This window comes from Camellia sinensis, chromosome 8 (genome assembly GCF_055761805.1).
Source record: "Camellia sinensis isolate YWXY chromosome 8, ASM5576180v1, whole genome shotgun sequence".
NCBI lineage: Eukaryota > Viridiplantae > Streptophyta > Magnoliopsida > Ericales > Theaceae > Camellia > Camellia sinensis.
In genome coordinates, this window is record NC_138968.1 from 185,408,815 (window position 1) to 185,423,067 (window position 14,253).

At 40.1% G+C, this 14,253-nt stretch overlaps 1 pseudogene; it reads right to left on the bottom strand.

Moving 5' to 3' along the window:
* LOC114256263 ((-)-germacrene D synthase-like) overlaps positions 1–14,253 on the bottom strand; it is a 296,423-nt pseudogene that overhangs the window by 183,713 nt on the left and 98,457 nt on the right.

Consider the following 14,253-nt stretch of genomic DNA (forward strand, 5'->3'; position numbering starts at 1 on the left):
GCCCTCACATCTTTCACTCATTCAATGCATTGGAGGGTTTGTGCTTTATGCCTTAAATATGAGCCCATGTGTATGCCATCTTGCCTAGGCTTTTGGGCCACCATTTCAGTGTGTATTTGGTCCTATTTTGCCATGATACAACTCTAATTTTTGTTGGTTAAGTCATCTCATGCTTGGTCTTGGTAGGTGTAGTGTAATCCTCCTTGTTGGCCTTGCATGGTTGTTGTTTTGGCTCTTCATGCTAGCTTGTTTTGGCTACACTCTGTGCATGTTTTAGCCTTGATTTGACATGCTCTAGGACTTTTTTGGGTTGCATTGGTCATATGCTTCATGTATTGCATAGCCATAGTGCAAGTGCCTATGCTAGTTTCAAGCTTTGAGTCTCCTAGCATGCTTCATTTGTGACATGTACATGATTTGGCATCATTTCACATGTTATTTCAGAGCATATAGCATTGCCATGTTCCCATTTCTTTCACCCTTTGAGTGCCTCTATGGGTCATGCATTGTTGCCTTGTTTGTGGCCTAACTTGTATGCATGCATGCCCAGACCTTTGAGCTCCCATCTCAGCATGTTTTGGTCCTTGTTTTGACCTATTTGAACTCTGACCATGGCTGGTTCATCCATTTGTGACATGTATTGCGTGCCTCTTATGTAGTCCCCTTCACTAGCTTTAATGCTTAAGGACCCTAGCATGCTATGCTTGCTTTGTTTGAGTGATTTGGCATCATTTCATACCTAATTTCAATGCTTAGGTATACTCTTACATTTGTCACTCCTTGAGCACTTTTGAGAGTTGTGCCCTTGCGCTTAATTGATAGGCCATTGCATGAACACCACCATTTTTCCTTACATGCCATCATTTCATAGCATTTTGGCCACTGTTTTTGGCATGATTGAGGTTTGTCCATATTCGGTTTGAGTCCATTGAGCATGTTGTTTGAATGTTGTTGTTTGCATTATGTTTGCATGCTTGTTGCATTGCATTATGTTAGCATGCATTGTATTGAGTTTGCATACCTTGCATTGCATTGTGTTTGGATAGGGTGTTAGTCCAAACACGAGAAACGAGGGACATTTCATACTTGAAGTAATGAAACGTGCCTCATTTCTCGGTCGCTGACCCTCTTGATCATGCATGATAGAGGTTAATGCTCTTATGTGTTATTTGTGCATTCATTCACATTGATTCGTGCAACCTTGGCTTCTCGGCCAGCGTGCATTGCGATGCTCGATTGGTGGCCCGAGAGTCGAGAACCGCACTCCCTTGAGCTCATGAAATCATAGGGAGGGTGGTTGCGCACACATATCTTGCAAATACATTGCCGTGCCCCTTCTTGTTCTCTGTTGCAGCGAACTAGAAGTGTGCCAAATTTTCTGGTCGGCAGACCAGCAAAAGTGGCTGGCCGACCACTTTTTTTGGTCTGCAGCAAAGGTAAGCGGTCGGCAGGTGGTTGGCAACACCAATAAGTGGTCAGCAATGCCTCTGGATCCATGATGGAGTAGAAGCCACCCGGAGCCTTGTACAGTGTTCTGAGAACAAATGCGAGGCAAGTTGGGGCATCGTAATGGATTTCCGAACGAGGCGACCGAGCATGCATGCACTTCTTCGCCCTGAGGACATCTCTTTAATGCTTTACGTAGCTTCTTTGCTTAGCTAGTTAATGCTTTGGTTCTGTGCTTAAGTAGTTAATGTGTTTAGCTACTCATTTGTATTTAATTAGCTAGTGTAGTTAGCTAATTAGCTTACTTTGTAATAATTAGTTAACTTCTTAGTTAATTAGTTTTGTGATGTAATAGTTAGTTTAATTAGCCTAGATTGGCTAGTTAGTTTTTTATTCGGACCCTCTGTCGAGAGGGCGAATTTGGTAATAAGCGTGCGTGTGTGTGATGCATGTCTTCCAACCCCCATTTCTTTCTCCCTTTTACTTATTCGCTTTCAGTGGTTAGTTTTAGGACATGTTTCAATTAGCATACTTATGTTTGCATGTCTGCATTCATTCATCTATTTTGCATGCACCGGGCTCGGCGCATCATACAAACTGCATTGTATCTCAATACCAATTTGAATACATGTTATCAAGTTGCATTAACATGACATCTTAGAATAGCCGAGCCTATTTTAGTTGCATTTTGCATGTGTTGCATTAGGCATCTTAACATAGTTAGGATTCATGCATGATTACTAACTACCTTTTGTTTTGGCTCGGAGTATACTATGAGTGTTTATGCTTTAGCATCCTTGCATGAGTGTGAGTGTTGCCATGAGGCTAACTGCTTAAGTGCTTTAACTGCATGAATGCCTGTGGATGAAGGCTTCATTGCTTGAATTGGAATAATTCATCAAAATGAGAGTTTTAACCCCACTTTGTGGAGTGGCAAAATCATGTTTTCTAAGCCCACTTGAGGGTGGCAAAATCCGCGTCTTAGCCTACTTGAGGGTAGCAACTTCAAACCATTTTCGAAACACAAACATGAGATGTTTTGTTCCAATTCAGGCGATCTAGTCTATACTTGTGTGCTGTGCGCATCACATAGTAATTCTAGCTTAATAACCAGAATAAGAACACATGTGTTTTAAAAAATAACATATCATGTTAGTAAAGGCCAATCTATGATCGAGCAAGCGGGGGTACTCATTACATGACCTTCCCCTCTCGTACCCAAGTTCCCGAGCCGAGGTAACTTTGGTGATGACAGACATGTGGCCTTAGGCATGAGTCAGGGTTTCCTAAATTTTTTCAAAATAAAATATTTAGGTGGCGACTCTGAAATCTGGAAAAGCAGTCTATGTTTGTCGCTTTTTGATTAAAATTGATTTTCCAAAATGATTTGACGGATTTGGACTCTTTGGTGATTTATCAGTCTTACATTGCACTTTGTGAGATTAAATTCAGATCCGTGACAGGAGTCCAAACTGTATTAGCTAAGAACAATGATTCGTGCCCTCGTGCGCGGAGCGCAGTTCGGGCGGTCTACACAATGTGAAATAGATAATCACCAAAGAGTCCAAATTCGACAAATCTTTTGAAAAATCGATTTTAAATCAAATTGTAAAAAATGGACTGCTTTGCCAAATACAGAGTTGCCACCTAAATATTTTATTTTTGGAAAATTTAGGAAACCCATGACTCGTGCCAAAGGCCACGTGTCCGTCATCGCCCAGATTGTCTCGGCTCAGGAACTTAGGTACGAGAGAGGAAGGTCATGAATTAAGCACCCTTGCTTGCCCGATCGAAGATCGGCCTCTACTAATCATGATATTAATCTTATGTACATTATATGCTCTTGTTCCAATTATTAGGCTAGCATTACTATGTGATGCGCACACACACAAGTATGGACTAACTTTGCAAGAATTGGAACATTCCGATTCATGTTCGTTTTGAAAAATTGTTTCAAAATATGTACCACTTGAAAAAGTGATCACATACGAACATTACTCAAATTAATCCAATTCAAGCAATTGGCCTTCATTCACAGGCATTCAAGCAATTATAGCACTTAAGCAATTAGTCTCATGGCAAGCATGCTAGACATGGCAACAATCACACACATGCGATAAGGTAAAGCGAGTAAAGGCTCACCTAGTACTCCAAGCCAAAATAAACAAAAGAGTTAGAAAAATGCATGATTCTCAACTATGCAATATGACTAATGCAATACATGTGATATGCAACTAATAGGTTTGGCTACTAATATGGCATATGAATTAATTTGATATCATGCGGTCTAAGCATGTATTTAAAGAAGTATAAGCAATAACAATGCAAGTTAGAATGATGAACCGAGCCTCGATGCATGCAATACAAATGGATGCAAACATGAAGTATGCTAAAGAAAAAATGATGTCCCTAAACTAACCATCATAAGCTAGTAAATAAAAGGGAGAAAGACGTGGGGTTGGAAGACATAGACGTTATTACAACATTGCGCTCTCACGAAGGACAGTCCGAATAAACTAACTAGCTAACTAGCTAAGCTAAGCTAATTATTACAAAACAAATTAAATTAGCTAAACTACTTAACAAATTATTACAACAAATGAATTAACTGTTCTAGTTAACTAAAATAATTACAAGACAAAATCGAACAACTAGTTAACTAACTAATTATTACAACACTTTACAAAATTAACTAGCTACGACTAATTAATTACAACAAACATCTAAAACTAAATATTTAAACTTAAACATGCTTGGTATACGAGGAATGCTCATGTACATGTTTAGTTTCCACACGAAAAGGCCACTATTTGGCTTCCAGAAGGTCTCTGTTGCACAGTAGAACACTTACACTATTGTCCACCTCTAGAATAACTCTGCTCTTGTCATGACCCAAACCCGCTCCCATGGATGACCTAAACCCACCCCCATGGATTAGAGTCATAACCGGCCAGTAATCATGAGATTACTTACGACCTTAGTAAAAAAGAAAATCGTATTTAATAATAGATGGCCAAAATTGCGGAAGCAATGCTTATAAAAAAATTTCTAACGAGCTGTGCATAAATGATTTAATCAAAATTTAAAACATTCTCATGTTCATATAATAACTCAAACCGCACAAGCATTCATATTATGAAAGTATTATATACGTCCAAAATCTTTCAGTAGACAATATTCAACATTTACAAAAACAAAACACCAAAACCATGGTTACAAGTTCGGTCATACGTGATCGTAAAAGAGCAAAAGAAAGGTAAAGCAAAAGTAAGGCCTCTGCATGAGGCGACTTTGGTTGACCTCACAAAACTTGGTTTCTCGACGCTCACTGGGGCTGGGGCTAGACGTCCCGCTGCTCACCTACATACATGTAAATACAGAGTAAGCTAATGCCCAGTGAATAATACCATAGTAAAGAGGTTAATGAATGAGATTCGTTCATAAATGAGTCATGCTCATTTGAACTACTATTCCTATTCATAAACGGATATGTAGATCATAATAAAGCAGAACGACCTCAGGTCCAATGCAGCATATTCATATACAAAACGACCTTAGGTCCAACTCATATACAAAACAAAACGACCTCTGGTCCATTACTCATTCATAGACCGACTTCAGGTCTAATGGTTCCATGTACGAATGACAACCAGTCCTTCATATCATATTGCCAAATGACCTTGGGTCCACTATTCATATATTCATAATTATGCTCATATGATCGTGATCACATCCGTACTCCTATTCAAAACGACCTTTGGTTCAATTAACCCTTTATTCAAAACGACCTTTGGCCCAATCAATCCTTTATTCAAAAAGACCTTTCGTCTAATCAATTATTTACTCAAAACAACCTGTAGTCTATCTTATTAAACATTCCAAATGGCCTTGGGCCCAATCCGTGTCTTTATCAGACATACCAAATGGTCTTAGGCCCATTTCATATGTTTACACCAATCACTTTACAGATTCTGTTACGAGTCGAACATATAGAATACTCATTCATAGTACAAATTCATAAGGTCAGAATTACCATATAGGTAGCAATTAGAAAATAATGAATACACAAAAATATCTTCACTAAGATATTACTCACTGTGTTCTGGTGCTTGATTCGTCCTTGCACTTGACCCTACATAATTCATAACACCTTGGGTCTTAATTCATTTCATTTTGTTCCTTAATTTGCATAATGTTCTTAGGCTTCTTTCATGCTCTTTAATTCATTTAGAATGTCCAATGCATGCCTAAAAGTGCTTAGAAGTGAAAGAGAACCGAAAACAAAACATAACATGCCTTTACAAAATTTCTGAAATAGGACCCTCCACTCGAGCACAGCTTTGGTCGCTCGAGCAAACCCCTTCTGCCTGTAAAAGTTCTAGTTACTTGCAATTTACGCTCAAGTGAGACTTTTGACGCTCGAGCAAGGAATCTTGCTGTCACGACCCGAACCCGCCCCTATGGGTTAAGGCTATAACCGGCCAGTAATCACGAGATTACCTACGACCTCAAATCAATTAAAACAAAATTTAATCAGAGTAAAGGGGCCAAATGGAAGCAAATTAAAACTTTGTCCATGGAGCTATGCTTATGTGCACACCATAGCATTCCAAACATTTATATGTTAATAACTTACATCGAAATATGTACTAACACAAAACACTGTACGTACAGGATCATACAAGTTAAAGTCAGTCGAACCCAAGACTTATATACAAAAGTAGTCCAATGCTTTCGCCAACATAACAAAACTATAAACAAAGGACAAAAGCGAAGACAGTCTCGTGCGTGAGACATTTGGGTTGACTTCTCAAAACTTCGACTGTTTTTCACAATTTCACCGGGGCTGGTTTTGGACGTCCATTGGCTCACCTACATGTACATGAATGAGCGTGAGCGAATGCCCAGTGAATAATATCAAATGAGGAAGATACGTAAGCAATCATTGAAATAGTTACAGCAAACGGCCTTTGGCCCAATCATTAATATCTATCGGCCCATGGCCCAATCATTTATATCTATCGGCCTTTGGCCCAAACATTTTGTCAGTCGGCCTTCGGCCCAGTCATTCATGTCAATCGGCCTTCGGCCCAATTATTCATATCAATCAGCCTTCGGCCCAACCATTCATGTCAATCGGCCTTCGACCCAATTATTCATATCAATCAGCCTTCGGCCCAACCATTCATGTCAATCGGCCTTCGGCCCAATTATTCATATCAATCGGCCTTCGGCCCAACCATTCATGTCAATCGGCCTTTGGCCCAATCACTCGTATCAATCGGCCTTCGGCCCAACCATCCATGTCAATCGTTGTCCACCATTCAGATTAATGGACTTGCAAAACTTACATATAAGTAAACAATTAGACAACAGTATATTTCAAATATCTTGATAAAATATTACTCACAGTGATCGGCTTGTGGATTTGCCTTGGAGCTCGACCCTACACATTTCATGAACACAAAAGGGTCACTAACAATTCAATCCGTTCTAAATTCACATTTTCCTCTTTAGGCTTTGTTCTTATCTCTTTAACTCATTTACAATGTTTAACACATGCCTAAGAGTGCTTGCAAGTAAAGAGAACGAAAAACGAAACACAGAATGCGAAAACAAAATTTCAGAAAAAAGGGTCCCCGCTCGAGCGAGGACTCCCCCGCTCGAGCGGACCCTTAAGGCTGTAAAAGTACTGGTTGCATGAAAAATAAGCTCGAGCGTGAAATAGGGCGCTCGAGCGGAAGGCCTGTCTACAAAGCTCCCCTCTCAAGCGTGAAATAGGGCGCTCGAGCAGACACCAAGTCTGCAAAAGTACTGGGAGCATGTAATTTACGCTCGAGCAGAGGTTCTCCCGCTTGAGCGGACCTCAAAATTTTGAAAAATCCAGAATGTGTTCTTGAGCTCTCTCTCAACATTCAAACCAACATTTCTCTCATTTTGTGGCTTCAACCTCACATATTCTTGTACTAACATGGTATAAACACTAAAACACATCATCATGGAGCTCAATTTCATGAATCAAACACATGCATGCCTCAAATTGACACCAAACTCAATTCCAATATTCACACTCATGCATTCAAAGCTCTTATCTTCATAAATTGTACGTGCATGTGATGTATTGCTCCCATTTTCAACTTAGATGACACAAATGGTGATTATACATGAGCTTTAACCAAAATCCTACATGGATCATGTATTTTAAACTCAAACATGTGAATTCAAGCAATTACATACGTGCATGCACACATGAGTCTTTAATACAACAAAATCAAACTAATTCACGTTCTTGACCCTCATTCAAACTTGAATTCACAAGATGATAACTAAAAACACATGAATTACTCACCAAGGAGCTTTAATCTTCACAATCTATGGCAAATTCTTGGGTTATCTTCAAGACTTTCAAAGTTCAAGAGCAAAACTTGCACAATTCTTCTCTCTCTCTCTCTCTCTCTCTCTCTCTCTCTCTATAGACGGTTTTCACACCCTCTCCATGCCTATCTCAGATTTTTGAGTTCAAAAAGGAGCAAAGAGAGTGTATATGGCCATATAAAAAGTTCCACTAATGCTTATTTAATAATATTGAATAGTTGGGCACTAATTCACCAATTTAATCAACTTAATTTGATCCAAATCAATTTTCAATTAAATTTCACCGTAGGCTCTAAAAATTATGCCAATCACAATGGCGTAATCAATTTCGAGTTCTGTGGCTGATGAGGCCTTCAATTTAATTTCTGAAGCGAAAAATCAAATAGATATTCCTACGGTGAACAGATAGACATTCAAAACCACATAATGGCACACAAAATCATATCAAACACATACTCATATTCAAAATAAGGTCTAATTAACATAGTACAGAACAGGGGTATTATAGTCTCCCCCCTTTAGGAAGTTTGGTCCTCCAAACTTAATTTACCTTCGTCAAATGTAGATAGTGTAGTCGCATTTCCTCATCTTTTTCCCACGTGGCATCCGTCCCATAGTGTTCTTTCCATTCCACGTTCACCATTGGGATGGACTTGCTTCTCAATTGTTTCACTTACCGATCAACAATTCGTTTCGGCCATTCAGCATATTCCATATTTTCATCAATAGCTACCCGGCGATAATCAATCACATGAAACGGGTCCCGGAGGTAACCCCTCAACATCGACACATGAAACTTGTTATGGATCTGTTCGAATCCCGGTGGCAAGGCAACTCTATAAGCAACTAGACCAAGCTTTCCAAAATCTGAAACGGCCCGATGTAACGGGGCGGCAACTTGCCCTTCTTTCCAAACCTGACTTGGCCTTTCATTGAGGACACACGAATAAATACATGGTCATCGACCTCATACTCAAGAGGTCTTCTTCGGATATCTGCATAATTCTTTTGTCGGTCCTGAGCTGTTTTGAGCCTTTGTCGAATAGTCTTAATTTTCTAGGAAGTGTCTTGCACAATTTCAAGCCCAAGTAAACCCCTATCCCCGACTTCTGTCCAGCAATTTGGTGATCTACACCTTCTTCCATACAAAGCCTCGTATGGTGCTATACCGATGCTGGAGTGGAAGCTATTATTATAAGCAAATTCTACAAGTGGCAAGTAGTCTTCCCAACTCCCCTGGAAATCCAAAGCAGACATCCGAAGCATATCTTCCAGAGTCTGTATTGTTCGTTCTAATTGTCCATCTGTCTATGGGTGGAATGCAGTACTGAACCTTAGTTCTATCCCCATAACTTCCTGCAAACTTTTCCGCAATCTAGATACAAATTTCGGATCTCTATCCGACACAATAGATACCGAAACTCCATGTAAACGAACAATCTCATCAACATAAATAGTAGCCAATCTATAAGCAGTAAATGTAGTTCTGACAGGCAGAAAATGTGCAGATTTAGTCAGTCTATCAACTAAAACCCAAATAGAATCCATACCTCGAGAAGTCTGAGGTAGGCCAACAACAAAATCCATAGTCACATGCTCCCACATCCATTCAGGAATAGAGAGAAGTTGAAGTAGACCGCTTGGTCTCTGATGTTCAGCTTTGACTTGCTGACACTGAAGACACTTGGACACATATTCTGCAATCTCTTTCTTCATCTTGGGCCACCAATAGGTTTGTTTCAAATCTCGATACATTTTATTATTGCCTGGATGCATAGCAAATGCGGATCTGTGGGCTTCATCTAAAACCCTCTTCTTTAGTTCCGGGATATCAGGGACACACATTTGGTTTCAGAATTTCAACACTTCATTTTCAATACTGAACTCTGCTTTCGGACTTGTCTCAAATTCATCAATCACTTTCTTGAGGAATTCATCCTCTTTCTGTTTCTGCTTGATTTCTTCAATGATTGTCGGTTCGGCTGTAATAATGGCTATCAATCCTCCCTGTTCACACATTACCACTTCAATTTCAGACTTCTCAAAGTCTTGCAAGATCTCCTTCTACTGCGTGAAGAAATATTTCAGACTTTTGTGATCCATGTAGACTTCACACTTTGTTCCATACAGATAATGCCGCCAAATTTTCAAAGCAAAAACAACTGCGGGCAGTTCTAGGTCATGCGTTGGATAGTTCTTCTCATGTGGCCTCAACTGTCGGGAGGCGTAAGCAATAACCTTTCTGTTCTGCATTAACACACAACCCAAACCTTTATAAGACGCATCACTGAAAATTACAAAATTCTCCGTACCTGAAGGTAGTGTCAAAATTGGTGCAGTGGTCAATCTTGTTTTTAGTTCATGAAAGGCAGCTTCTCTTTCGTCGTTCCATTCAAACGATTGCCCTTTTCGTGTCAATTGGGTAAGAGGCACAGCTAATTTTGAAAAGTCTTTCACGAACCTTCTGTAATAACCAGCTAAGCCTATGAAACTGCGAACTTCTGTCACATTTGTCGGTGTAAGCCAATTCACAATTGCCTCTATTTTTTGTGGGTCCACTGAAATTCCTTCCTTGTTGATCACGTGCCCCAAGAAAACAACTTCATCCAACCAAAACTCACATTTCTTTAGTTTAGCAAATAATTTCTTTCCTGAAGTATTTGTAAGACAGTTCTCAAATGGTGTTCATGTTCAAGTCGATCTTTAGAATATATCAAAATGTCGTTAATAAAAACCACAACAAATTCGTCAAGGTAGGTTTTGAAAATTCGATTCATTTGGGCTATAAATGCCGCCGGAGCATTAGTCACTCCAAATGGCATAACAAGAAACTCAAAATGTCCATACCTCGTTCTGAATGCGATTTTCTCAACATCTTCTGCCTTAACTTTCAACTGGTGATACCCGGACCTCAAATCAATCTTAGAAAACACCTGTGATCCCTGTAACTGGTCAAATAAGTCATCAATACGGGGTAGGGGATATTTATTCTTTATCGTTACCTTGTTCAATTCCTGATAATCGATGCACAAATGCAAAGTTCCATCCTTCTTTTTCACAAACAAAACTAGTGCACCCCAAGGTGAAGTTCTAGGTCGGATAAACCCCTTGTTAAGCAGGTCTTGCAACTGTTCTTTCAGTTCTTTCATTTCAGCAGTGGCCATTCTGTAGGATGTTTTAGAAATGGGCTGGGTGCCTGGCACAGTTTCAATAGTAAACTCTATCTCCCTATCTACCAATTCCCCTGGTAATTCATTTGGAAACACATCTGGAAATTCTCTAACAATAGGGATATCATTCATTTCAGCATTTACAGATTGTTTAGACAACACTTAGCACAAATAACCCTGACACCCTTTCCTGATCAATTTACATGCTTTCATTGAAGATATCAAATAAGGTGGAGGCACTACCCCGTTACCTACAAACACAATTTCTTCTTGTTCTGGTGGTCTAAACACAACCCGTTTGGTCACACAGTCAATGGTGGCACAATATTTAGTCAACTAGTCCATGACCAAAATTATGTCAAAGTGCCTAAAGTTCAAGCGTAACAAGTCCACATATAGAATGGCATTTCCAATTCGCATGTCACAAAAACGATAGATAGTTTCACACAATACAGATTCCCCAGATGGAGCAGACACACATAGTAGATATGACAATAATTCTAGAGGTCTACTCAGTCTAGATACAAATGCACATGTTACAAATGAGTGTGTTGATCCAGAGTCAATTAACACAAAGGCATCCTGATTACATATAGAGATGGTACCTGAGACAACTGTGTTGGCATTCCGGGTATCGCCCGGAACAAGCGCAAAAACTCTCCCTTGTCTTACGGTATCTTCGACGGGAGTAGATCTCGTAGCATTTCCTGGTTTTGGGACTGATGTTGTCGAACTAGCAACAAATTTTTCTCTACTCTGTTTGCAATCTCTGGCCATATGCCCCTGTTTACCACAATTAAAACAAGCTCCTGTCACACGGTAACAAACCCCACGATGTCTATTACTACAAGTGGTACACAACGGGGTCGTATCTCTAGAAGAATTAGAAGTATTTGAGGAGCCCGTATTTTGCTTCTTCGAAAAGAAGCCCTGTCTTTTGTTGGCTTTCCACTCTGTTGTTGGCTTAGTTTGTCTAGCTATGTTAGCCTCTGATATGATGGCCCTATCTAGCACCCCAATGTAGGTCTCTAGCTTCAAGACATTTACTCTTTCTAGGATGTCACTTCAGAGCCCACCTTCAAAGTGTCTCACCTTCTTATAGTCTGTATCAATCACGTATGGCGCAAACCTGGCCAACTCAGTGAATTTGGCCTCATACTCGGCTACAGTCATACTGTCTTGCCTCAGTTCCATGAATTCTGCCACCTTCCTATCCTGGACACACTGCAGGAAGTACTTGTCATAGAAAATTTCCAAAAATTTCGCCCAATCAACATCCCTGTGATTCTCTCGCGTTAACATCCACCATCTTCTTGCCTCGTCTTCTAGTATGAAAGTGGCTAGAAACACCTTCTGTGTATCCGAACACGGGAACACTTCAAACTATTTTTCGATGCCGAGGACCCAAGCTTCAGCTTTCAAAGGATCTAATCCACCATGGAACTGTGGTGGTTTCATTTTCTTAAATTCTTTGGTGAGAGCTATGATTCGGTCATCATTCTAATTATCTGGCACAGGAGGTGCCGGAGGTGGAGAATGTGGCTGCTGCCACTGCTGTTGCCATTACTGTTGTTGCCTCAATGCCTCCGTCATTTCCTGAATCAGTCTTTCCATTCTATCTAGTTTGGCAGTAGAAGATTCCTCTATCTCATCACCTCTTGTTCTCACCATCTAATTAAACTTACATTATACTTTGTACAAAAGATTCACAGGTATGCATATATTACAGAGCATACATATTCAAATAATTTGCAAAGCAGCAATTCACAAATTTATAACACATAGTCGTTCACATTGAAACATTCAGATGCATTCTCGATGCTATGAAAGTCATACTTATCACATGAATGCATCCTCGGTCTTTTCTAGATGCTTATTGCCCTTTTGACAAATGTGTGAGTTATTAACTCGTGCTCTGATACCACTTTGTCACGATCCGAACCCACCCCAATGGGTTAAGGCCATAACCGGTCAGTAATTGCGAGATTACCTACGGCCTCAAATCAATTAAAACAAAATTTAATCAGAGTAAAGGGGCCAAACGGAAGCAAATTAAAACTTTGTCCGTAGAGCTATGCTTATGTGCGCACCATAGCATTCCAAACATTTATATGTTAATAACTCACATCGAAATATGTACTAACACAAAACACTGTACATACAGGATCATACAAGTTAAAGTCAGTCGAACCCAAGACTTATATACAAAAGTGATCCAATGCTTTCGCTAACATAACAAAACTATAAACAAAGGACAAAAGTGAAGATAGTCTCGTGCGTGAGACGTTTGGGTTGACTCCTCAAAACTTCGACTGTTTCTCACAATTTCACTGGGGCTAGTTTTGGACGTCCTTTGGCTCACCTACATGTACATGATTGAGCATGAGCGAATGCCCAGTGAATAATATCAAATTAGGAAGATACGTAAGCAATCATTGAAATAGTTACAGCAAACGGCATTTGGCCCAATCATTTATATCTACCGACCCTTGGCCCAATCATTTATATCTATCGACCTTTGGCCCAAACGTTTATGTCACTCGGCCTTCGGCCCAGTCATTCATGTCAATCGGCCTTCGACCCAATTATTCATATCAATCGGCCTTCGGCCCAACCATTCATGTCAATCGGCCTTCGGCCCAATTATTCATATCAATCGGCCTTCGGCCCAACCATTCATGTCAATCGGCCTTTGGCCCAATCGCTCGTATCAATCGGCCTTCGGCCCAACCATTAATGTCAATCGTTGTCCACCATTCAGATTAATGGACTTACAAAACTTACATATAAGTAAACAATTGGACAACAGTATATTTCAAATATCTTGATAAGATATTACTCACTGTGGTCGGCTTGTGGATTTGCGCTGGAGCTCGACCCTACACATTCCATGAACACAAAAGGGTTACTAACAATTCAATCCGCTCTAAATTCACATTTTCCTCTTTAGGCTTTGTTCTTATCTCTTTAACTCATTTACAATGTTTAACACATGCCTAAGAGTGCTTGCAAGTGAAAGAGAACGGAAAACGAAACACAGAATGCGAAAACAAAATTTCAGAAAACAGGGTCCCCGCTTGAGCGTGGACTCCCCCGATCGAGCGGACCCTTAAGGCCTGCAAAAGTACTGGTTGCATGAAAAATAAGCTCGAGCGTGAAATAGGGCGCTCGAGCGGAAGACCTGTCAACAAAACTCCCCGCTCGAGCGTGAAATAGGGGACTCGAGCGGACACCAAGTCAGCAAAAGTACTGGGAGCGCGTA